The sequence below is a fragment of the Carcharhinus amblyrhynchos genome, unplaced genomic scaffold, assembly GCF_965287045.1.
Source record: "Carcharhinus amblyrhynchos unplaced genomic scaffold, sCarAmb.v2.hapA scaffold_38, whole genome shotgun sequence".
In the NCBI taxonomy this organism is placed as follows: Eukaryota; Metazoa; Chordata; class Chondrichthyes; order Carcharhiniformes; family Carcharhinidae; genus Carcharhinus; species Carcharhinus amblyrhynchos.
In genome coordinates, this window is record NW_027649779.1 from 9,826,177 (window position 1) to 9,851,861 (window position 25,685).

Here is a 25,685-nt window from a genome sequence, read left to right on the forward strand (position 1 = left end):
GGCTGAAATTCCTTCCTGATGGAAAACAGGAGCGATCATTGTGTCAGTTTGAACTACCTGGAGAAACAAAATAAACCCATTGGCCCAATCCCGGCAATTTATATTTACATTCCCCTTGCTGCTTCCTCCTGTCAAAATGAATAATAATACATTCTACTCCACTACATTTCACTGTAGTTCACCACACTCAAAGATCATTCGTAGCCTCTGCCTCTTCTATAGCTTCTTGTGGGAAATCTGCTGAACAACATGAGCTTTTCACAGTTCTGCTGTGATATCTGAGATTTGTATCTCATTGATCATCATTACCGTCTCCATTGCTTCATCCCAGGTCACTGTCACTACAGATATAGTCACACAGTCATTCTATCATCTGCAGTAAATGATATTCCCTTCCTTTGCTTTCAAATACATTCACCTCCAGAAACTGATTACATGGTGAGTATAATGTTCTGTTTAGCTGACAGTTTATCATCAATCCCGTTCCAGAATGGAGTAGCACCGTGTCAAAGTGGGTGGGAGTTGGTGACTCCACCAGTTCTGAAACCTCACTGAACCCCCGCGTATTTAGCCCCGCCCTCTCCCCCTCCATCGCTCCAACTCATTGATAAATGTCACCATTAAAACTAATGATGGTGAACTGAAGACGTGGAATCGAGATTAATAAATGGTGTTGGTCTGCGGCCGGGGGTGGGGTGGGGGCGTTTATGGGGGGGTGGATGTTGCGGGGGAGGGAGGCGTTGGGGGCGTGGAGTGGGGTGGGGGGCGGTGCGGAGGACATGGGAAATTCTGATGGATACTGAGATGATAATGTCCATGAAATACTAGCCCCAAACTCCCATTGAGTTACATTCAGAGTCAGATTGCAGCTCGGAACAGAAAATTGGATTGTCTGCGGTTACACATAATAAAATCCCGTGTCAGCATTCGACAGTGAGATTGGTACAATGAGCTAATAACTCAAATCAGTGCACAGTTTGTCATTTTGAGACTCTCATGCAATTTACAGTGTGTGTTATAGATCAGAGTGAGTTAGAGCCTGAATTGTGCTGAATTAAACATTATAACAAGCAACAACATTTTAAATATACACAGAACACAATATAAGAACATAAGAACATAAGAAATAGGAGCAGGAGTAGGCCATCTAGCCCTTCGAGCCTGCCCCGCCATTCAATAAGATCATGGCTGATCTGTCGTGGCTCAGTTCCACTTTCCCGCCCTCTCCCCATAACCCTCAATCCCTTCTCTTATCAAAAACCCATCAACCCGCTTCTTAAAAATATTTAGCGAGGCAGCCTCCACCACTTCAACGGGCAGAGAATTCCAGAGATTCACCACCCTTTGAGTGAAGAAGTTCCTCCTCAACTCCGTTCTAAACCGCCCCCCCTTTATCTTGAGGCTGTGCCCCCTAGTCCTACTGTCTTTTTTGAGGCAGGGTTCGGCTGGATTTCTAAACGGACGAAGGAAAAAAAATGAGCGCCAAGGAATAGAAAATCCAGCGAAAAGTAGATATGTGTCCAATTATAATGAAATATTATTTGATAATGTCTGGATGAGAGAATAGACAAATCTTTAAATCACTAAAATGCAAGGTTACACGATAATTAGCTTGTAATCGACATGTTCACTCGCCGGAAGGCAAGTATTAAATTCGCTATCCTTGGCCAGATTTCCCTGTGAATGTTATTCACAGAGATATTAACGCCATTGCATAACTAATTGTTCCCTTTCCATGGAAACAGGGAAATAATTATTCCTCAAACCTGCTGCACTAACCGCGTGATTAAAGTGATACAACACCACCATCTGCTGGCGGGCCACTGTAACTGCAGGCGCTGGTGCTTGTGAGTCTGCGAACCGGTTACTGAAATATGAATATTGAACGATATTGTCCGAGATTGGAGTTTATAGAAGGCTCTCGGCTGGCGTATTCGCCCTTTTTATAACCAGACACCGCAGATAAATCGTGTTCTTCATTTCCCATTGGGAGATAATGTCTGGAGATTGAAGTTGGGATTATTTCAAATTTCAAATTGTACATTCGAAGCAGTTATCAGACGGTAATCAAATTCAGAATCTTAGTGGGTAAACATTGCTGCCCTCTGCAATTCGTTTGTCAGACATTTTCACGGTTTAGTCATAAAAAAGGCACAACGAATCAGACATTTACAGGGAGACACACACACACACACACACACACACACACACACACACACACACACGTATTGGAGTCTACAGAGAAACAGGGGGGCATACACAGATTCAGGGACACATATAGATGTAGGGGCACACTAGATTCAGATACACCAAGATTCAGGCGCAGACATATAGAGATCCTCGTAACTCGAAAGATGCAAGGGAACGCACAGAATCAGAGGTATATACAATGTCTCAGCTTGTACACTACCAAATTATATCTCGTAGTTCAAAACTTTTCAATGAGTTGAAGCAGGCAATTGTTTACCCGTGAATGCTGATGGTGAGAAAAATAGCAAAAAACCGTCCCTGGGTGGTCTCGAACCACCAACCATTTCAGTTAACAGCCGAATGCGCTGACCAATTGCGCCACAGAGATTGAGATAACAGCAGTTAAATATATTCTAAACTAGTGTGTCAGTGACCACAATTCTATTTCTGAAAACCTGTTCCAGAACTGCAGCATGACCGCACTGTTTACAATTCTATACAAGTCTCTTTAGTTCCGTTGATCCTGCAGCACTGCCGTAGTGTTTTTCTCCGATGAACGGGCAGGTAAAATGAACCCATCTCTCTTATCACAGGCAGGAATTCAACCGGAGGGAAGGGAACTAACCACCAGTAGCCCAACGATCCAATACTTTCCACTCGATCATCAATAACACCATTCACAACTGCACCTCCTTCCGAATATTGTGATCCATTTCCCTCAGGATTTAGTTCCAAGACTTAATATTTCCCTTGCTTTCCCCCAATTTTGACAGGAGATTCACTTCAATGTACCGAGTGAACGGAGAAAGAAGAAGCTTTGCATTGGCCGGGAATCGAACCCGGGCCTCCCGCGTGGCAGGCGAGAATGCTACCACTGAACCACCAATGCTGCTCTTGCTAACGCCACTCCCACATGCTCCCTCTTCCTTCACACTCAGCAGCATTGTAATTTCCTTACTTTGTCCTTTCGTTCCCCAAATGCCCACAAATGCTCTCACACGCAACATCGCACAAGCCTCTCATGCTGTTCCACACCTTCCTTTCATTCACAACCTCACCTCAAACTTTCAACCTTCCTCCAAAACACAAGCACTCTGCAACAATCCCCCTCTCACAAAGCCTCATTCTCCCAAATATGCCTCTGCTTTCTCCACATCAGTCTAAACACGCTTAAAACGTATTCAAATCGTTTGCACACTGTCTCTTACACTCAACTCATATCACTACAATACGCACCATGCCATTCTGCAAAAGCTTTAAGTTGCTACATTTCTTCAAAGCTGGTACCCAGTGCGACACCAGGCCAAACTTCCACTTTCAACACTTGATGGCACCTATATAGGGTTACAAGTTAGCTCGGAATGAGTTGAAAAATAGGGCTTAGGAGAGCTAGTAGGGGGCATGAGAAGTCCTTGGCAAGTCAGATAAAGGAAAACCCCAAAGCTTTTTACTCTTACGTTAAAAAATGCATTAAATCTTCATATATCGAAGCCAGTCTGTGACATCTGAAAGCGCTGAATCCTAACCACGAGACCACCAGCATCCCATCTACCTGATTCTCCCAGATACTGATTACAGGAATCTGCACAGCGCCAATTGTCCGCACTCACACACTCCTTCCTGTCTGTTAAGATTTGAAATTGTTTATATTTTTCACATTGGCTTCCAGTGTGATGAAAGCAGAGCTGTGATAAGCTGATGTTGTTCAGTAGATTTACTGCAGTAAGGTTTATGTCAGTTCGATGCAAACATTGGTGTGGTCAGTTGCAGTGAAATTTAATGCAGTGGAAGGTAGCCTACTCATTGTTACAGGAGGAACCAGGAAGAGAAATACAAATCTGCCACGGGACTGACATTTCAAACTGGCACAAGTATTGATCCACGATTTGCAGGTGCTGACCATGTGTTGGGTTCCGTGGTGTAATGGTGAGCACTCTGGACTTTGAATCCAGCGATCCGAGTTCAAATCTCGGTGGAACCTTGTTTTAATTTGCAAATACAGATGATGGATTGGCTGAAGGGTGTTCCGTTTAAATTTATCACCAATTCCTAATTCCTGCTGTTACTCAATTCAAGGGCAATTAGGGATGATAGTAAATGAATACAGACAATCTCAATAATGGACCTTTTCCTCACAAGTAAATGCAAACTTTTCGACAATTCTTGTGCCTGCAACTTTCGGAATGTCGAGCTAATATGTAACTACTGTCCCACTTTTCCATGTGTGCCAGTGGCGCAATAGATAACGCGGCTGACGACAGATGAAAAAATTCCTGGTTGGCTCAGTACAATCCTTCAAAAGGTGTTCACAAATTCCTTGTTACTTTCGATAAAAAAGGTATTTAATAGCTTTATACTTATTCAGAGAAATGCTGGCAAGCATATTTTCAGCGTCCCTGGAGAAAGTAATGTTAGGAAATTGCTAATGAACAACAACCGACTATTTTAACTTTTTTTCCGCGAAAAAAATCATTTAATAAGATGAGGACATTAAATAAATGCTAAACTCAAATACATCTTGGACAGAATTCAACATGGCTTAGAGGATTTACACTATTTTGTAAAATTTTTTATAAAATTCAGCATTTCTGATTTTGGAGAAAGCATTTCAAGCTGAGGTCAGTGCAAAGATAATATGAATGTAACATCGAGATAATATTCAGCACCAAACTGAAATCATACAGACTTCCCTCACTCTAGCATGTTTCAGATGTTGATTAACTATGTTAGTCTGCACCTAAACCTATTCAATTGTCTTGAAGACTGGATGATTGCTGATATGTGCAGGAGTCAAAATAGGAACGTTTCTTTCCTGGCAATGCATCAAACAATTTATCATTTCTTATTTGACACAAAGCATTTGAGGCCGAGGCCAGAGCGAAGATACTATGGGTGTAACATCGAGATTCAGATAATGTTCAGCAACAAAATGCCCCGGCCGATGAAGGCATGCTTTAAGATGCGAGGGGCAAGGTTTAAAGGGGATGTACATGACAGATTTTTACACAGAGAGTAGTGGGCTCCTGGAACTCCAAACTGCACACAAATGTGGTCGCAACAAAACCCTGAATTACTGTAGCAAAACATCAAACACTTCAAAGCTTAACTCCGTGCTCAAGGCTGGAAGGAGATTGTGACAGTGGATAATTCTCACTGTGCGCATTCCTGTCTGAACTGAGTAACAAACAGAAATCATCTCACTTCAGAAACACAATGAGCTGCACACAGTAACATGCTGGAAAGGACCGACATCGTTTAAACTGTCCTTAAGCTCGTCTCTTCCCAATTTCCTGTCAGAAATGACAAGAGAACCTCCAGTTGAATTTGCTCAGGATCTGCACTCCAGGACTCGAGGCAAAATTATGTTTTATATGTTCATCCAGGTAATAACTCACATTTGTTTTCAGAGTTTGGATGAGAGCAATAAATCTTCAATTTCAGACCTGAAATCTAAACAGCAGCGAAAAATACAAACTCTAACCACCAGCTTACCCACCAGCATGTTTTAGAATTTACTTTATCCGCGCTGTATTTGTTAGTTTAGTTTTCACACCAGGCCACTTACACAGAAATAGCTTTCTCCTGCAAAATGACAGATTCTGATTCAACCATGGCGTGTTCAGCCAATGATAACATTTCATGATTAAAAACTCCAATATTAATGTCCCAAGTCAGGAACATCTGCTTTATTGTTGTGTCTTTATTTTACAGATCAAGTGATGGGTTAAATTTTTTGACTCTGGGCTGATTATCAAGATCTCTCTGTGACTCAAGTGCAATATCTGCCCTCGGTTATTCTATTCTCTCAGTTTATCATTCTGAATCTGTAACTGAGACAATCGTAGACGTTATTTCAGTTTCTAGTGTGAAAAATACAAGACTTGCTTTTTGTTATAATGCAACTGTGGTTAATAGTTTTCCCGTAGTTTAAATTTCATGTATACATAAGTAACTTTTCTCATTCCTTATTCACATCTGTTAATTCCTTTCTATTAAGGTCTGTATTCTCTTTGTGGTGTATGTAACAGATGTACAAATATTGACGGATTCCCTGTGCATTTGTTCTGTTCTCAATGTGAAGCTCGATCGCTACGTTCACTTTTCTAACTTTAAAATATAATTTCACTGTAAAATATTCTCTGAATTTTTAATTAAATTTTAAATTAAAAAAAAACTGTCTCTGCCTTGGCTTAATTCCGTTCTCCGAAACCCATCCACTCGGCTCCATTTTCCCTATTATAGGGTTCCCCCTTTCCCGGACAGGCATGTTCCCGCAGTCATGTGTGGAATGTGGTTGAACTAAAGGCCGTTCAGTGAAAGAGCCACTGCGCCACCCAGTGACCCATCTATGTAAAGACACCTTCATCCCTGCCTTTTTAGGATAACATCCAGAGACAGAATGAGTGAAGAAGGAGGAGACCTCGGTGACTTCATTCATAAACTGGTCAGTCACTGACGAGTTTCAGGTAATTCTAAACAGCAAAGGCTCTGCTTCATCAGATGCCGATGCAGGATATTGTAGGCAGAAGATAGTTTCCTTTACACTGTGCCTTATAAACACTATCAGTGTTGCTGCAACGTGGGCTGACAGAGTGAATCTCTCTGTATGTCCTCCGATTAAATAATTCCAAGGCAGGCAAACTACAAGCTAGATAGAGGACACATACAAAACAGAGATGCAAAATGTGAGGTGAATCCAAGAGGCTGAGGTGTATTTCACAAGTGCACATCATTGATTCCAAAATTCCAAATTATTACTAAATGTTGTGGGATAATTTGTGATGACTAATACTGTATTTAACTACAGAGAATATAAAACTCACGAGACAGATATCTCTGTATAAGGATGTAACACTTGTTGAAATCAAAAGCAAAACACACAAAACTAAAAATGTTCGGCGATCACCAAAAGGGTTAAGTCGTCCTGGAATAGAGCAGCAGAACCTTTCCAATGAATCTAACATGTACAATCAATAACAGATCAATTATATATTTTCTTACCCATCATTCCCGCCTCATATTAATTTAAAATCAATTACACTCAGAAGACATACAACAATAATAATTCTTGACAAGTTTCTGTGCCAATCGCATCTTTCTTCACTGCATAATGATATCACATTCGTCCATTTAATTTGGATGTTGATTCCATCTTGGCTGAACTCGCTTCCTTGTTGCTGTGCAACAAAGGACACTCATTGTGAAGTCATAGCGAACATTCCCACCGACACATTCCTAAAACAGAATAGGCACATGATCCTGAGTCCAGTTAAGTACCTTTTTATAGAATCATAGAGCCCTACAGTGCAGAAAAAAAGCCTTTCAAGACTGCACCGAATACAATCCCACCCAGGTCCGACCCCCATATCCCTGCATTGTATACCCATTAATCCTTCTAACCTGTGCATCCCTGGGCACTAAGGGACAATTTAGCATGGCCAATCAACCTAACCCACACATCTGTGGGAAGAAACTGGAGTACCTGGAGGAAACCCAAACAGACACGAGGAGAATGTGCAAACTCCACATAGACAGTGACCAGAGCTAGGAATCGAACCCAGGACTCTGGAGCTGTGAAACAGCAGTGCTAAACTTTGTGCGATTGTGCCGCCCTTTTCTGTGTCTAAACATTGAATCTCCCCATTCATAAAGTTGCAAAATGTGGTCTCTCGCCAGAAACTTTGAAATATTAATTTTACTAACTACTAAGGTTTCCAGGCCATAGTCCATCCTCATCTCAGTTTTAAATCTACCGACCCTCAAAATATCCATATGACCTCTTGTTGTAGATTGCCCTATAAGAAGAAACTTTGGGTCTATCTTTATTTATCAATCCATTTAGAATTGTATAAAACTCGATCAGGTTCCCCCCTCACTTCTAAACTTCATCAGCTTGTGAGACCATTTCACCTCACTATCAATTCCATGGCCCAGCTCAATCCGTGTTGTCATTGGCTGAACGAGGCAATAATGTTCCATCCAAACAGGACATGTTGAAAATGAAAAGTGTCAGAAGTGAAAAAAAAAGATCTAAATGAAAATAAGAAGCAAAGGGATTTGTGTTAAGTCAGTTTGGAAACTACTGTTCACTGGTTTCCCTGGTAGTCCAGTGGTTTGTGTTCAGCACTTCCCCACTGATGCCTGGTTTCAATTCCCGCTGAGGAAAATAAGATTAGTTGATCTCAGCAAACCATTAATAATAATCTGATTTACTCTCCGATCGAAAGCAGATCTACTACAGTCACCTGAGTGAGGTTTGCAGGATTCTATCAGAGCTGGAAATTTCACATGTTTAACAGTTCAAGAACAGATACAGAAAGAGAAGGACAGTGATAGACTGCAAAGTACTAACGATTGAGATGTTGTTGCAAGGTAAAATGTGTAAGATTTCACCGTTTATATTCACACTGAATAATTAAACTTTTCCCTCATTCTGCATTGAAAAGCATTTGGAAATAGTTCTGTTCAGTTTCGAACTGTCAGAAGCGAAAGAGGTTATTGCCCTGCAGTGTTCATGTAGTGTTTCCATTGGATGAACACATCATGGTTGAATCAGAAGCTGCCATTTTGCGGGAGAAATCTGTTTGTGATAAAAGTGGTCTGGTGTAAAAATTAAAGTAACAAAAGAAGCGTGGATAAACTAAATTCTAAAACACGCTGTAAGCTGCTGGCCTGGTGGTTAGAGTTTGACTCTTTCCCTGCTGTTCAGGTCATTGATCTGAAATTGAAAATTTATTGATCCCATCGAACCTCTGAAAACACATGTGGGTTGTTACCTGGATGAACATATAAAGCATAATTTCGCCTCATGTCCTGAAGTGCAGACTCTGAGCAAATTCAACAGAAGGTTCTCTTGTCGTTCCTGGCAGGAAATTGGGAAGAGACATGTTTAAGGACAGTTTAAACTATGCCGGCCGTTCACTGCATGTTACTGTGTGCAGCTCATTGTGTTTCTGAGGTGAGATGATTTCTGTTTGTTACTCAGTTCAGACTTACCTGAATCAGTGAAGGAGCAGGCTCAATCCTCCTGATGGCCTTTCCAAGCTCCATTGCGTTTAATGAATTTCAGTAACGTTATCATCAAATAACATTATTGTGACAGCGTTTCACGTGGTAGCGTGGCCGAGCGGCCTAAGGCGTTGGATTAAGGCTCCAGTCTCTTCGGAGGCGTGGGTTCGAATCCCACCGCTGCCACAGTGAATTTGAGTTTTGGTCTCACAGATTGGATGCAGAAATGTGTACTGTGTCGTTTTCGTCAAGAACAACGAACAGAAACATTACCAACTGAACAATTTGCTGGAGTAAAGCAGTGTGTGCAAGTGGCCCCTTTCGAGAGCACACACACAGTAAATTTCTGACTGCCGAGTTAAACACCCTGATGAAGGAGCAGCGCTCCAAAAGCTCGTAATTCAAATTATTCTGTTTCACTTTAACCTGGTGTTGTGAGAATGCTTTCTGTACCCATTTCAATCCAACACTGGCGTCTCCACACCATGATATAAATAACAGGATTACAAACAGTGAGACTCTATTAACTGATCAAGAATTAAGATGATGGACTTGCATTTTTTAACTAAAGCTGTACACTTCCCATCATTCCTCGTTCTAACCAGATATTTACAGAATTAACCCGGACCTTGTGATAACCACCACACTCCAGAAACACGGTGATGACCTCAGGGCAAGCAGACCCGGTTTACTGGAGAAACAACTAGACTGGCTCCAGAAGCCCATCTTTTGCCCACAGTAATTGATATTACATTGCCTCTGCTGGTTCCTCCTGTCAAAATGAATAATGATGTTTCCCACTGCATTAAAGTTTTGTAATAATATGTTCGAGAAAAAAAAATTCATGACGTTTAAAGCAAATCAGATCAACACCTGAAAATGATGCGTAAACGAATGGGCAGAAATCATTGCTCTCTTAGATATTTGGGAGACGGAAGCTTCCACTTTACCAGACAGCCGAAATAGCTCAATTGGGAGAGCGTTAGACTGAAGATCTAAAGGTCCCTGGTTCAATCCCGGGTTTCGGCAGGATCCCATTGCTGGTTTTCTCTGCAAATTGCACTGCATTTTGTCTCGCACTGTCTTCAAACATCAGTTCATACAAGCTGCAACAGACCAAATACCCATCGCAATTTCCACCCTGCCAGATGTTGTTATATTTCCACCTTGTTGGATTTCGCTTTTTAAAAAACTTCCTCTATTTCTAAACATTCCCAATGTTAATGAAAGGTGATGGAGGTGAAGGTTTATCTTTGTTTCCTGATGCACACATGCCATGTAACGTCCTGAGTTTTTCCAACCTCATCACATTTCAGTGCAGATGTCAGGTCCGCTTTTACATGGCAGTGAAAATACATTTACTTTCATCCAAAACAATGTATATTTGCATTACCTCTTTCGATTCCTCCAGAAGGAGGTCATTCGGCCCATCGAGTCCGCACCCACAACAATCCCACCCACGCCCTATTCCTCGTAAACCCACATATTTATCTTTCTAATCCCTCTGACACTAGAATCAATTTAGCATGGCCAATCAAACTAAAACACGCATCTTTGAATCGGAAACGGGAACACCCGGAGGAAACCCACGGAGGCACGGGGAGAACGTGCAAACTCTGCACAGACGGTGACCCGAGGACCTGAGTCCCTGGCGCTGTGAGACATCAGTGCTAATCACTGTGCTACCGTGCTGCCCTTTCTACTGCATTCAATGTTACTGCAGTTCACTCCATTCAAAGTTTTAGCATCAATCTGTGATAAACCATCCTGTGGTGATTCTGCTGAATAACATTAAATTATCACCGTTAATGGACCATTCAACGTTGGACACCATTGATTTTAAACTTTGCTGCTTTTCTGGGTGAACTCCAGCTCTCCATTCCTCCCGCAATGTCACCTCTCAAACTGAGTCTTTCTCCTTCCCACATTGTTAAACTCAGTTACTGGTTTCTGAGTGAAAACTGCCTCCACTTCACTGGAGGTGGGAGAGTTTACTATTTCATTTAAGTAAATGTTTTCTGATCATTGAATCTGAGATTTGGACCCAGATCTGCGAGATATTTGTGTCGGTAGAAACAACAAACTTTCCCCCATTAACAGCCAGATTTTAACCCGTATCAGCATTTTGTGTCATCAGCCCTCTCTCTTATTTTCTTTTTTGGTTCTTTACATGTGACTTTTCCAATTTAGACGCAAACAAGGAAATCTGCCGAATATTGATTCTGATAGTTGCAGACCGGGAAGTAACGCAGGACTGTTGTACAGCAACAAATCCACATTCCCTAACCGGGAATCGAACCCGGGCCGCGGTGGTGAGAGCGCCGAATCCTAACCACTAGACCACCAGGGAAGCTAGTATAAGCTCTTTAAAATGTTCATTTATCCATGAATCACCTGCTTTTTATTGTATTTCGGACTTCTTATTCACCAAATGCAAGTTTATCTTTCACATTGTAACGTTTATTTCACACACAAATGACTGTTTCAGCCAATGAAAGCAGTGATTCATGTTAGCTGGAACAGGAAATGGGCAGTGAGGTGAAATAGTCCCGCAAACTGCTTATGCGGCACTTTCAATTTCCAAAACCCACCAACCTCATCACTGTGGCTCCTGTGAAACTTGGAAGGTAACACACGGCAGGCTTTCATCACGGAGGGTAACGGGGACAAGTCGTTAAGTCATAAGTGTTTGCAGATGGCACAAAGATGGCAGAATTGGCGGATAGCGAGGAGGATTATCAGGTGACACAGCAGGATATAGATAGGCTAGTATATTGGGCAGATAGATGACAGATGGAATTTAATCCTGATAAATGCGCGGTGATGCATTTTGGAAGGAATAATGTAGAGGGGAGTTACATGATAAAGGGTAGACCAATTAAGAGTATAAAAATGCAGAGGGACCTGGGAGTGCAAGTGCACAAGTCTCTGAAGGTGGAAACACAGGTGGAGAAAGTGGCAAAGAAAGCTTACAGAATGCTAACCTTTATAGAAAGGGGTATAGAGTATAAGAGCTGGTGTCTAATGCTACAGTTGTACAGAATGTTGGTTAGACAGCATTTGGAGTACTGTGTCCAGTTCTGGTCACCTTACTACCGGAAGGACGTGGAGACCCTGGAGAGAATGCAGAGGAGGTTTACCAGGATGATGCCTGGTTTGGAAGGACTGAGTTATGAGGAAAGATTGGGTAAACTGGGGCTGTTTTCCTTAGAAAGACGGAGATTAAGGGGGGGGGGGGGCGGGTCTGATAGAGGTGTATAAAATAATGAAGGGTATAGATAGAGTAAACAGAGGCAGGCTTTTTCCTAGATTGGAGACAAATATCACGAGGGGTCGCGAGCTAAGGGTGAGGGGGGAGAAGTACAGTTTTGGATATTAGAGGGAGGTTTCTCACACAGAGGGTCGTGGGGATATGGAATGCACTACCAAGTAAGGTGGTGGAGGCAGGCACGCTGGACTTGTTTAAGGTTTACTTAGATAGGAACATGAGTGAAACACGGATGGAGGGTTACAGGGGACGGTTTTAAATGAGGGTCAGAGCCTCGGGACATTACTGGAAATCTAATGCTACATGTGTTGATGTTTTGTCTCTTTTACTCCGCAGGTGTATCGGCCCACCTTGTTGTCTAACGAGGGGCATGAACACGGTGGGTCGTGTGTGGGCTGCTCTTGGATGTTTCGAGAGTGGCCTAATACTTCGCGTCGAAGTTTGTGCTTAAAACTGGACCAGCAGATGGGCAACACAACAGCTCAGTGACTATCACTGCTAGCTGTGCAGATACATGGATTTGGGCCAGTGTCTGTGGGAGTTTGCATTCTCCCTGTGCTTGCGTGGGTTTTCTCTGGGTTCTCCAGTTTCCTCCCACACCCCAAAGATGTGCTGTTAGGCTGATTGGAGTAACAAATTGCCCCTAAATAATTCTCCCCTGAATTTGGTTTCCAATGGGGGTACCATAAGCATAGACACGGGTCAAGAGAGGTGTAGGAAAAATGCTTTGTTAAGATGGCGGCGCGGGCTCTGTCACATGTGATGCGATAGAAATCAATCATCATTAAATAATGCTGCTAACACCAGATAACAGCACTGCCGGGAACAATTGACAGCTATTTTTTATGGGCACCCACGGACCCATTGCCAAGAGCCAACTGTTCGTTGTGAGTGCTGATGGTGAGAAAGTAGTGAAATTGCGTCCCTGCGTGGTTCTCAAACCACCAACCTTTGGGCGGTTAATAGCCAAACGCTCTAACCAATTGCGCCACAAAGACTGAGACAGTGTATGCTAAAGTCGTGGGTCAATGACCACAATTCTATTTCTGGCATCCTATTCCAGAACTGCAGCATGACAGCACTGTTTACAACTCTATACAAGTCTCTTTAGTTCCGTTGATCCCGCAGCACTGCTGTAGTGTGTTGGTTATTCCCTTTCTCCTATGAACGGGCAGGTAAAATAAATCCACGTCTCTTACCACAGGGAGAAATTCAACGGGAGGCAAAGGGACTGATCACCATTTTTATTATGGGATTGAAACATTCAGGCACATAAATTCGGTCCGTTACAGGAAAGTTCAGTAGATCCGCACTGAGTCTCGATTCCCTCATCTGTCTGAGCGGTTTTTCCTGTTTCTTAGTGATGAAAAACGATTTTAAAAAAATTCTTCTGTGAAATGTGTGCCATTTCCCCTAGTACACTTACAATATCACTTGTATCTGTCTTTTTGAGCGCACACTACTATCAGATATTTCAGATGGTGATTAACCATATTAATCTGCACCTATAAACCCATTAAATTCTGTTGTAGACTGAACGAGATGCGGATAAATGCTCGGTGTCAAAATCGAACTTCCCTGTCTTTTCGTCAAAATAACGTGTTTATAATTTCACAGAAAGTATTTGAGGGTGATATCAGATCAACGGTAACGTGTTTAACATCGAACTTCGGTTCATGTTGAGCAACAAACTGAAATCAAACAATTTTCTCTTCCACCACACGAGAAAATTTATTGACTGTTTCTGCCCGGTTTCGAACCAGGGACCTTTCGCGTGTTAGGCGAACGTGATAACCACTACACTACAGAAACAGCTGATAGTGTAACATAGCGAATCTGCCTGTCTGCAATGTTCAACTAGGCTGTGTTGCTGCAGGTTCCGATGGTCAGACTGAGAGCCCATGTCACTGAATTCAGGAAGATAACCGTTACTTTCAATCTGATTGTACAACTTATCCCCAACATCAACATTTAAAAGCGTTCGTCTGGCAAATATCTAAGAGAGCAATGATTTCTGCCCATGCATTAATGCATCTTTTTCATCTTTCTTCCAATAAACATCCGCATTTTGTATCATCAGCGCTTCGTAACCTGTCGCTCCCTTTTTTCTTTGTCCTTTAAATGTAACATTTCCAATTCAGATACTAAAGAGGAAATCTCCCTGATACTGATTCCGCCAGAACTGGTGCAGACCTGGAAGTAACGCAGGATTGTTGTACAGCAATAAATCTACATTCCCTGACCGGGAATCGAACCCGGGCCGCGGCGGTGAAAGCACCGAATCCTAACCACTAGACCACCAGGGAAACTGGTGAATGCTCTATAAAATATTAATTTATCCATGAACCACCTGCCTTTTGTTTTGTTTCTGTCTTTTTATTCACCAAATACAAGTTTCTCCTTCACATTGTCATGTTTATATCACACACAAGTGATATCAACTTGTGGCCACAGTGCAGAATCCAAACCACTGATCCAACAGGGAAGCTGGCAGTGACTTTCCCAATCAGCGGATCATCGTCATTTTAGCCTTTCTCTTCGTTCTCTTCCGTCACACAATAGGCAGGTTTCTCATTAAGAAAAACCGCACTCTGCTTATTTCCACACTTGACATTTGTCATCGAGCCCATGGTGGTGAAAACGATGGCGTTGCACCATTGGAACACCCGGGTTCCGCCATCACCAGCTCAGTGTTACCTTGTTACTCCGGGACCCGGCAGTCAGAGTGTTCTCCCACCCCCAGTAAGTCCCCAGAGTTCAGAAGCTGAGACATCTTCTTCAGAGCCTTCAGTGTATACTCGATGGAGACGAATATCACGCGAAGGCCATCTCCACGCCCCCACTACTTCCCTTCAAAAAACAGAGCAACAGGAAATTAAGAAACGACGAGCTTAAGGACAGTTTAAATGATGGTGTCCCTTCAGTGCAGCTCATTGTGTTTCTAAAGTGAGATGATTTCTGTTTGTTACACAGTTCAGGCTGACCTGATTCAGAGAAGGATCAGGCTCAATCCTCCCGATGGCCTTTCCCAACTCCATTTCTTTAAACGAATTTCAGTAACATTTCCATTAAATAATATGATTCTGACACGTGTCAATGTGGTTGTATGGCCGAGCGGTCTAAGGCTCCAGTCTCCGTGGAGGTGTGGGTTCGAATCCCAACGCGAACGAAATGGATTTAAATTTTGATACTTACTGCTTTTGTAAGATTGAATGCAGGAGTGTGTGCAGTGTCGTTTTCGTCATGTGATTCTTCTGTGAAATGTGCGCCTTTTCCTCTAGTTCACTTACAGTATTACTTGTATCTGACTGTTTGAGCACACACTACTATCAGAAATTTCTGATGGTGAATAACCATATTCGTCTGCACCTATAAACCCATTAAATTCTGTTGGAGACTGAACGAGATGCGAATAAATGCTCGGTGTCAAAATCGAACTTCCCCGTCAGTGCAACTTATTTCACAGAAAGTATTTCAGGATGAAATCAGAGAAATGATAACATGTCTTTAACACTGAGTTTCGGATAATGTGCAGCAACAAACTGAAACCAAATAATTTCCCTTCCCCGCCGTAAGCAAGCTTAATGATTGTTTCTGCCCGGTTTTAAACCGGGGACCTTTCGCGTGTGAGGCGAACGTGATAACCACTACACTACAGAAACAACTGGAAAACTAACGGAGCAAATCAGCCTGTCTGCAATGTTCAACTAGGCTGTGTTGCTGCAGGTTCCGATGGTTAGACTGAGAGCCCATGTCACTGAATTCAGGAAGATAACCGTTACTTTCAATCTGATTGTACAACTTATCCCCAACATCAACATTTAAAAGCGTTCGTCTCGCAAATATCTAAGGGATCAATGATTTTTACCCATTCATTAATGCATCATTTTCATCTTTCTTCGAATAATCTCAGCATTTGTATCATCAGCTCTTTGTAACCTGTCGCTCCCTTTTTTCTTTGTTCTTTAAATCTGACATTTCCAATTCAGATACTAAAGAGGAAATCTCTCTGATGCTGATTCCGACAGAACTGGTACAGACTGGGAAGTAACGCAGGATTGTTGTACAGCAAAAAATCTACATTCCCTAACCGGGAATCGAACCCGGGCCGCGGCGGTGAAAACGCCGAATCCTAACCACTGGACCACCAGGGAAGCTAACTAATTTTAACATATTAATTTATCCATGCGCCACCTGCCTTTTGTTTTATTTCTACACGGGGACACAATCTCAGGATAAGGAGCTGATGATTTCGGACTGAGATGTGGAGAAATTGCTTCACTCAAAGGCTCGTGAATCTTGGGAATTCTCTACTCCAGAGGGTTCTGATGTTCCATCATTGAACACATTTCAGTTTGGGTTTGACAGATTTATGATCTATCCAGGAATGAATGGAAGCAGGAATATGGAATTGGAACAAATGCTCAGCCACAAGCTCATTTTTCAATTTTTTTATATGTTTAAAAGTATAATGGAAGCATTTATATATATAATGATATATATATGTAATGGTGTACAGATATATATATGTGTATATGTATATATAATGTTATATGTTATATGTAATATGTTTGAAGTCAATCGTCATTAAATAATGTTGGTAATACCAGATAACAGTACAGCCGGAAACAATTCACAGCTATTTTTTATTGGCACCCACGGACCCATTGCCAACAGGCAACTGTTTACCCGTGAATGCTGATGGTGAGGAAATAGTAAAATTCCGTCCCTGGGTGGTCTCGAACCACCAACCTTTCGGTTAACAGCCGAACGCGCTGACCAATTGCGCCACAGAGACTGAGACAGCCGCTAAGTATATTCTAAACCAGTTTGGGACCAATGATCACGCAATCTGAAGTTTAATTTTTTTATTCATGCACTGGGCTTTGCTTCTATCAGGGCTACAATTAACCTTGTCTCATTTATGACTGTTCATGGCAGTGTTCACTACAATCACACATTTGGTGCAGTCTTGTACAGTAATGCACTAGGCCATGTCTCTTTATATACTGCGTTTGACTCATTTGAATCATTATTGCAATAGACTTTGCAACTGTGTACACTACATTACATGCCGCTTCATTTATTAATACATATAGACATGCCATGATAAATGCTACAAGTCATCGTCTCTGGACTATTATTACTTAGTCAAGAGTTCACTTACGTTACATTAGGCTCCATCTCAGATATTATTGTGCTCGGCTCTATGTCATGCACTACTGAACACACCCGTGTATCACTAATAAAGCAGACACTTTCTCACTAATTGTTTTTCTATAAAATGTGTCTAATAGATGGAATCGAACAAAGAGCGAGTGAGAAGAATAGATGGATATTAACTAAAAAGTGCAATATAATTGTGTGGATGAAATTGTGTTATAGATCAGAGTGAGTTAGGGCTCGAATTGTGCTGAAGTTAAAAATTATAACAAGGAACTATATTTACATATACACAGAACATATTATAGAGGCAGGGTTCGGCTGGATTTCTGAACGGACTAAGGAAAAAAATGAGGGGCGAGGAATGGAAAATCCAGCGAAAAAGAGACATGTGTCCAATTATGAGGAAATATTATTTGATAATGTCTGGATGATAAAATGGACAAATCTTTAAATCACTAAAATGTAAGGTTATGCAATAATTAGCTGGTAATCGACATGTTCACTAGCCGGAAGGTAAATATGAAGGCAAGTATTAAATTCACTATCCTTCGGCCAGATTTCCCTGTGAATCTTACTGACAGAGATATTAATGCCATTGCTTTACTGATTGTTCCCTTTCCATGGAAACAGGGAAATAAATTGTCCTCAAATATCTCCTCAAACCTGCTGCACTAACCTTGTGATAAAAATGATACATCACCGCCATCTGCTGGCGGACCACAGAGACTGCAGGCGCTGTGCTTGTGAGTCTGCGAACCGGTAACTGAAATATAAATATTGAACGATATTGTCCGAGATTGGAGCTTATAGAAGGATCTCGGCTGACGTATTCGCCCTTTTTATAACCAGGCACCGCAGATAAATCGTGTTCTTCATTTCCCATTGGGAGATAATGTCTGGAGATTGAAGTTGGGATGATTTGAAACTTCAAACTGTACATTCGATGCAGTTATCAGACGTTAATCAAATTCAGAATCTTAGTGGGTAAACATTGCTGCCCTCTGCAATTCGTTTATCAGACATTTTCACGGTTTAGTCTTAAAAAAGGCACAAAGAATCAGACATTTACAGGGACACACGCACACACACACACACACAGACACACACACACAGACACACACTCACACACACACACACACACACACTCACACACACACACACTCACACACACACACACACACACACACACACACACTCACACACACACTCTCACACACACACACACACACACACACACACACACACAGGTATTGGAGCCCACAGAGATACAAGGGGGCATACACAGATTCAGGGACACATATAGATGCAGGGGCACACTAGATTCAGATACACCAAGATTCAGGCGCAGACATTTTGAGATCCTCGTAACTCGAAAGATACAAGGGCACACACAGAATCAGAGGTATATACAATGTCTCCGCTTGTACACTGCCAAATTCTCTCTCGTAGTTCCAGACTTTTCAATGAGTTGAAGCAGGCAACTGTTTACCCGTGAATGCTGATAGTGAGAAAAATAGCAAAATTCCGTCCCTGGGTGGTCTCGAACCACCAACCTTTCGGTTAACAGCCGAACGCGCTGACCAATTGCGCCACAGAGACTGAGACACAGCAGTTAAATATATTCTAAACTAGTGTGTCAATGACCACAATTCTATTTCTGAAAACCTGTTCCAGAACTGCAACATGACCGCACTGTTTACAATTCTATACAAGTCTCTTTAGTTCTCTTGATCCTGCAGCACTGCTGTCGAGTGTTTCTCCTGTGAACGGGCAGGTAAAATACATCCATGTCTCTTATCACAGGCAGGAAGGGAACTAACCACCAGTAGCCCAAATTTCCAATACTTTCCACTCAATCATCATTAACACCATTCACAACTGCACCACCTTCCGAATATTGTGATCCATTTCCCTCAGGATTTACTTCCATGAATTAATATTTCCCTTGCTTTCCCCCAATTTTGGCAGGAGATTCGCTTCAATATACAGAGTGAACGGAGAAAGAAGAAGCTTTGCATTGGCCGGGAATCGAACCCGGGCCTCCCGCGTGGCAGGCGAGAATTCTCCCACTGAACCACCAATGCTGCGCTTGCTACTACTATCCCCACATGCTCTCTCTTCACACTCAGCAGCATTGTAGTTTTCTTACTTTGTCCTCTCATTTCCCAAATGCCCACAAATGCTCTCACTCAAATCTCACACGCAACATCGCACAAGCCTCTCGTGCTGTTCAACACCTTCCTTTCATTCACAACCGCATCTCAAACTTTCACCCTTCCTCCAAAACACAAACACTCTGCAACAGTCCCCTTCTCACACAGCCTCATTCTCCCAAATATGCCTCTGCTTTCTCCACATCAGTCCAAACACGCTCAAAACGTGTTCAAATCATTTGCACACTGCCTCTTACACTCAACTCATATCACGACAATACACATCATGCCATTCTGCAAATGCTTTAAGTTGCTTCATTTCTTCAAAGCTGGTACCCAGTGCGACACCAGGCCAAACTTCCACTTTCAAGACTTGATGGCACCTGTATAGGGTTACAAGTAAGCTCGGAATGAGTTAAAAAAATAGGGCTTAGGAGAGCTAGTAGGGGGCATGAGAAGTCCTTGGCAAGTCGGATAAAGGAAAACCGCAAAGCTTTTTACTCTTACGTTAAAAAATGCATTAAATCTTCATATATCGAGGCCAGTCTGCGACATCTGAAAGCAATGAATCCTAACCACGAGACCACCAGGATCCCATCTGCCTGATTCTCCCAGGTACTGATTACAGGAATGTGCACAGCGCCAATTGTCCGCACTCACACACTCCTTCCTGTCTGTTAAGGTTTGAAATTGTTTATATTTTTCACATTGGCTTCCAGTGTGATGAAAGCAGAGCTGTGATAAGCTGATGTTGTTCAGTGGATTTACTGCAGTAAGGTTTATGTCAGTTCGATGCAAACATTGGTGTTTGAATGTGGTCAGTTACAGTGAAATTTAATGCAGTGGAAAGTAGCCTACTCGCTTTTACAGGAGGAACCAGCAAGGGAAATATAAATATGAATAATTGTGCAACGGGACTGATATTTCTCTCTGTTCAAATTGGCACAAGTATAGATTCACGATTTTCAGGTTGTGCCCATGTGTTGGGTTCTGTGGTGTAATGGTGAGCACTCTGGACTCTGAATCCAGCGATCTGAGTTCAAATCTCGGTAGAACCTTGTTTTAATTTGCAAATACAGATGATGGGTTGACTGTCGAGCATTTGGTTTAAGTTTATCACCAAGTCCGAATCGAGAGGAGAATTTGCCAGCCCGATCAACTGCTGTTACTCAATTCAAGGGCAATGCGGGATGATAGGAAATGAATAAAGACAATCTGAACAATGGACCTTTTCCTCACAAGTTAACGCAAACTTTTTGACAATGTTTCTGCCTGAAACTTTCGAAACGTCGAGCTAATATGTAACAACCATCCCACTTTCCCATGTGGGCCAGTGGCGCAATGGATAACGCGTCTGGCTACAGGTCAGAAGTTTCTAGGTTCGACTCCTGGTTGGCTCAGTACAAACCTTTAAAAGGTGGTCTTAAATTCCTTGTTACTTTCGATGAAAAAGGTATTTAATAGCTTTATCCTTATTCAGAAAAATGCTAGCAAGCATATTTTCAGCTTGTCTGGAGAAAGTAATGTTAGGAAATTGCTAATGAACAGTAACCGACTATTTTAAGTTATTTATTTCGAAAAAAAACATTTAATAAGATTAGGATATTAAATAAATGCTAACCTCAAATACATTTTGGGCAAAATTCAACATGTCTTAGAGAATTTACACAATTTTGTGAAATTTTTCATAATATTCAGCATTTCTGACTTTGGAGAAAGCATTTCAAGCTGAGTTCAGTGCAAAGATAATATGACTGTAACAGCGAGATTCTGACAATATTCAGCACCAAACTGAAATCATACAGACTTCCCTCACCCAAGCATGTTTCAGATGTTGATTCACTATGTTAGTCAGCACCTAAACCGATTAAATTGTCTTGTAGACTTGATGATTGCTGATATGTGCAGGAGTCAAAATAGGGAAGTTTCTTTCCTGGCAATGCATCAAACAATTTATCATTTCTTATTTGACACAAAGCATTTGAAGCCGAGGCCACAGCGAAGATACGATTGGTTTCACATCGAGATTCAGGTAATGTTCAGCAACAAAATGGCCCGGCCGATGAAGGCATGCTTTAAGGTGCGAGGGGCAAGGTTTAAAGGGGATGGACATGCAGGATTTTTCGCATAGAGAGTAGTGGGTTCCTGGAACTCGCTGCTGGGGAGACATAGTAGAAACGGATGCTGTTGTGACTTTTAAGTCAGCTGACGAGTACATGAATCGGATGGGAATAGAGGGATATGGTCTCGGAAGGATAGGGGGTTATAGTTAAGTCGGGCAGCATGGTCAGTGAAGGTTTGAAGGGCCGAAGGGCATGTCCCTGTGCTGTAATTTTCTTTGTTCTTTGTACTGCCTTTTTTCTTTACCCAAAACTGAGCTTCAGACTCTGTAGCTCTATATTTACATAAGAACATAAGAACATAAGAAATAGGAGCAGGAGTAGGCCATCTAGCCCTTCGAGCCTGCCCCGCCATTCAATAAGATCATGGCTGATCTGTCGTGTCTCAGTTCCACATTCCCGCCCTCTCCCCATAACCCTTAATCCCCTCGCTTATCAAAAACCCATCAACCCGTGTCTTAAAAATATTTAGCGAGGCAGCCTCCACCACTTCAACGGGCAGAGAATTCCAGAGATTCACCACCCTTTGAGTGAAGAAGTTCTTCCTCAATTCCGTTCTAAACCGCCGCCCCCCCCCACTTTATCTTGAGGCTGTGCCCCCTAGTCCTACTGTCCTTTCTGAGTGGGAAGAGTCTCTCCACAGCAGTTGGGCTGAAGGGCCTGTTTCCATGCTGTAAACCTCTATGACTCTATATGGGAGGAACATGAAAACCCCACACAGACAGTGACCCGAGGCTGGAATTGAACACGGGTCCTTGGCACTAGGAGGCTGCAGTGCTAACCACTGTGCTAATGTGCTGCCACTCAGGCAAGTGTATTTGGAGGGAGCACAGGACAGGTGGGGGGTTGGGGGGGGGGGGGGTGATGATTTCTAGCTCACTTTGATGAGGGGAGGGCTGGAAATCAGTAAAAAAAAATCAGCTTCGCATCAACATTTTCCGTCATTCCTGCTCTTGTTACTAATTAAAAACCAGCTCACTCCTCCATTCTGCCCATCAATAGGGCTAACAGAAAGCAGGGGAAAGGTTGTGGCACAGAAAGAGGCCATCCAGCCCATCATATCTTCACCAGCTTGGGAAATAAAGACTAGCTCTTCACTATAACCCCAGTTTTCAGCGATCCAGCCCCTAGCCCCCCTTTCTACAGGTTCCATCATTTCAGCCATAGATCTGTGTGCGAGGCAAGTGAGCCGAGAGATTTCTGAACCATCAGTTTAGGCAGCAAATTCCAGACACCCACCATCCCTTGAATGAGAACTCTTTGCCTAATGCCCCCTCTAATCCTTCCACCAATCACTTTATATCTGTGCAGCCCCCACTAACCCCCCTCCTACCTCCCCCATCCCCACCCACCCACAATAAGTTACCTCTCTCTGCTCAGGGGAAACAGGCCTTTTCTATCCACCCTGTCTTGGCTCCCTCATAATTTTGGACACCTCAGTTCAGTCTCCCTCAGCCTCCTCTGCTCTGAGGAAAACAAACCTTGCCAATCCAGTCTTTCCTCATCACCACAATTCTCCAGCCCTGGCAACACTTTTGTAAATCCAAATGGTTATCCAATCTGACTAAACTGTCTATTTAACATTGTCCCCTCGCCAACTGTGAACAACCACCAGATACTGGCACCACTGTGGCACACTGGTTTGCACTGCTGCCTCAAAGTGACTTGTTTCAATTCTGGCCTCGTGTGACTGTGTGGAGTTTGCATGTTCTCCCCATGTCTGCGTGGGTTTCCTCTGGGTGCTCCGGTTTCCTCCCACTGTTTAAAGATGTGTGGGATAGGTTGATAGGTCATGCTTTAGTGACAGGGGGAGTTGCAGGGTAAATGTGTGGGATACGGGGACAGGGCATGATGGGATTGTGGTTAGTGCAGACTTGATGGACCGAATGACCTCCCCCTGTACTGTAGGGATTTTACACACAAATGAGAAACAGAGACTTTGCAAATGTTGGGGTAATTATTCAGAAATCAATGGGATATTTGTTGACAAATCCGGTAAATCTCAATGATGGTCATTGTCCAAGTCTACATCAAAACAATGGTGCAGTCCAAGGTTAAAAGTCATTTATCCTGAAAGTGGACATTGTCACTGACTCCCAATATAACCGAGAGATGTAAACTCACACCACACCCTGATGTGGCGAAGGGGACCCCTCTCAGTTATTACAATCTGTGCCTTGTGTCAGTAATCTCTGCCCTAAACCTCTCTCAGTTATTACAATCTGGGCCTTGTATCAGAAATCGCTGCCCTAAACCTAACTCAGTTATTACAATCTGGGCCTTGTGTCAGTAATCTCTGCCTAAAAAAACCCTCTCAGTTATTACAATCTGGGCCTTGTGTCAGTAATCTCTGTCCTGAACCTCCCAGAGGGATTACAATCTGGGCCTTGTATCAGTAAACTCTGCCCTAAACCTCTCAGTTATTACAATCTGGGCCTTGTATCAGTAAACTCTGCTCTAAAATTCTCTCAGTTATTACAATCTGGGCCTTGTATCAGTAATCTCTGCCCTAAACCTCTCTCAATTCTTACAATCTGGGCCTTGTATCTGTAATCTCTGCCCTAAACCTCTCTTAGTTATTGCAGTCTGAGCCTAGTATCTGTAATCTCTGCCCTAAACCTCTCTCAGTTATTACAATCTAGACCTTAAGCAGAGGACACAGAGATTTAATATAATTGACAACAGTATTGAAGGGGGTGATAAGATTTTTTTTACACAATAATATGATCTGGAATGCACAACCCGATAGGTACTAGAAGCAGGTTTAATAGTAACTTTAAAAGGAAATTGGATCTAATACTGTGTTCACTAACATACTGCAATGTGACTCTTATTATGTGAACAAACACTGTTTATGTTACACTCAGAGTCAGCCAGTGTTTTGCTGGGTTTTCTCTGTGCTCCATCTCCACTCTGATTGGACTGGAGCCTGTGTGTGTCATTGTTACACTGAGACTCTTATTATTGGACAAGCACCAAGTCATCGTCACAATACAGGACTGATCGACGGCGGTATCGACCAATGGGAAGAGGGGGTGGTGCGTTCGGTCCTCCAACCAATAGAAGCGGACGGGGGCGGGGCCATCTTTGTCTGGAGCATGCGCAGTGTGAGTAATGGCGATGGAAATCGGCTTTTGTTTTGGGCTGGGAAATCTGTTAGAAGTGATTGACGGTACAGAGAGAGCAATGGATCGCCCAGGTGGGTGAAAACGCTGCGTAAGCATGTGGTGTAAGCAGCAAACCTCGGAAGAGAGCTTCCCGGACCCAGTTTGTACTGAGCAGGGCTGCAGCTCCTCAGGTTCGCTCCGGGTTAACGTTCGCCATCTTTATTGGGGGCAATATGCAGCAGTGCGCACGTGCCGTCGCCATGTTTGTAGAGGGCAATGATGTCATTGAGTGGGCGGAGCTTGTTCCCCTTTGTTCAGAATGGAAACAACTTGTCCATCAAACTGCATCAACCCTCTGAGTCCCAATGTCTTTTTGATGAGGCAGAGCGGTGACAGAGAAGGAAAAATAAAGGGAACTAAAAACAGAAAATGCTGGAAAATCTCAGCAGATCTGACAGCATCTGTGGAGAGAGAATAGAACACTCTCTCCACTCACATTGTCTGTACCTTTAAGACTTAATTACCTGTAAAAATTTGGATTCTAATCATTATTTTGTGAATTGAGTTTGTGTCTTTCTATGCCTTGTTTGTGGACAGAACTCCCACTCACCTGACGAAGGAGCAGCGCTCCCAACGCTAGTGGATTTTGCTACCAAATAAATCCATTGGACTT

The 25,685-nt window shown here is 42.7% G+C and overlaps 14 non-coding genes across 14 annotated transcripts; 4 read left to right on the top strand and 10 right to left on the bottom strand.

The window, feature by feature from the left end:
• Positions 1 to 2,503: 2,503 nt before the first annotated feature.
• On the bottom strand, positions 2,504 to 2,578 carry trnan-guu (transfer RNA asparagine (anticodon GUU)). Its single transcript has one exon. It is a non-coding gene; the product is annotated as a tRNA-Asn (tRNA).
• A 430-nt stretch (positions 2,579 to 3,008) lies between these two features.
• Positions 3,009 to 3,079, bottom strand: trnag-gcc (transfer RNA glycine (anticodon GCC)). The gene has a single exon. It is a non-coding gene; the product is annotated as a tRNA-Gly (tRNA).
• A 1,020-nt stretch (positions 3,080 to 4,099) lies between these two features.
• trnaq-uug (transfer RNA glutamine (anticodon UUG)) lies at positions 4,100 to 4,171 on the top strand. The gene has a single exon. It is a non-coding gene; the product is annotated as a tRNA-Gln (tRNA).
• A 5,131-nt stretch (positions 4,172 to 9,302) lies between these two features.
• trnal-aag (transfer RNA leucine (anticodon AAG)) lies at positions 9,303 to 9,384 on the top strand. Its single transcript has one exon. It is a non-coding gene; the product is annotated as a tRNA-Leu (tRNA).
• Positions 9,385 to 10,154: 770 nt separating this feature from the next.
• trnaf-gaa (transfer RNA phenylalanine (anticodon GAA)) lies at positions 10,155 to 10,227 on the top strand. Its single transcript has one exon. It is a non-coding gene; the product is annotated as a tRNA-Phe (tRNA).
• A 1,249-nt stretch (positions 10,228 to 11,476) lies between these two features.
• Positions 11,477 to 11,548, bottom strand: trnae-cuc (transfer RNA glutamic acid (anticodon CUC)). Its single transcript has one exon. It is a non-coding gene; the product is annotated as a tRNA-Glu (tRNA).
• A 2,657-nt stretch (positions 11,549 to 14,205) lies between these two features.
• trnav-aac (transfer RNA valine (anticodon AAC)) lies at positions 14,206 to 14,278 on the bottom strand. Its single transcript has one exon. It is a non-coding gene; the product is annotated as a tRNA-Val (tRNA).
• A 422-nt stretch (positions 14,279 to 14,700) lies between these two features.
• trnae-uuc (transfer RNA glutamic acid (anticodon UUC)) lies at positions 14,701 to 14,772 on the bottom strand. The gene has a single exon. It is a non-coding gene; the product is annotated as a tRNA-Glu (tRNA).
• A 1,283-nt stretch (positions 14,773 to 16,055) lies between these two features.
• On the bottom strand, positions 16,056 to 16,128 carry trnav-cac (transfer RNA valine (anticodon CAC)). The gene has a single exon. It is a non-coding gene; the product is annotated as a tRNA-Val (tRNA).
• A 420-nt stretch (positions 16,129 to 16,548) lies between these two features.
• Positions 16,549 to 16,620, bottom strand: trnae-uuc (transfer RNA glutamic acid (anticodon UUC)). Its single transcript has one exon. It is a non-coding gene; the product is annotated as a tRNA-Glu (tRNA).
• A 570-nt stretch (positions 16,621 to 17,190) lies between these two features.
• trnan-guu (transfer RNA asparagine (anticodon GUU)) lies at positions 17,191 to 17,264 on the bottom strand. Its single transcript has one exon. It is a non-coding gene; the product is annotated as a tRNA-Asn (tRNA).
• Positions 17,265 to 19,157: 1,893 nt separating this feature from the next.
• trnan-guu (transfer RNA asparagine (anticodon GUU)) lies at positions 19,158 to 19,231 on the bottom strand. Its single transcript has one exon. It is a non-coding gene; the product is annotated as a tRNA-Asn (tRNA).
• A 414-nt stretch (positions 19,232 to 19,645) lies between these two features.
• trnag-gcc (transfer RNA glycine (anticodon GCC)) lies at positions 19,646 to 19,716 on the bottom strand. The gene has a single exon. It is a non-coding gene; the product is annotated as a tRNA-Gly (tRNA).
• Positions 19,717 to 20,771: 1,055 nt separating this feature from the next.
• trnaq-cug (transfer RNA glutamine (anticodon CUG)) lies at positions 20,772 to 20,843 on the top strand. The gene has a single exon. It is a non-coding gene; the product is annotated as a tRNA-Gln (tRNA).
• Positions 20,844 to 25,685: the final 4,842 nt, after the last annotated feature.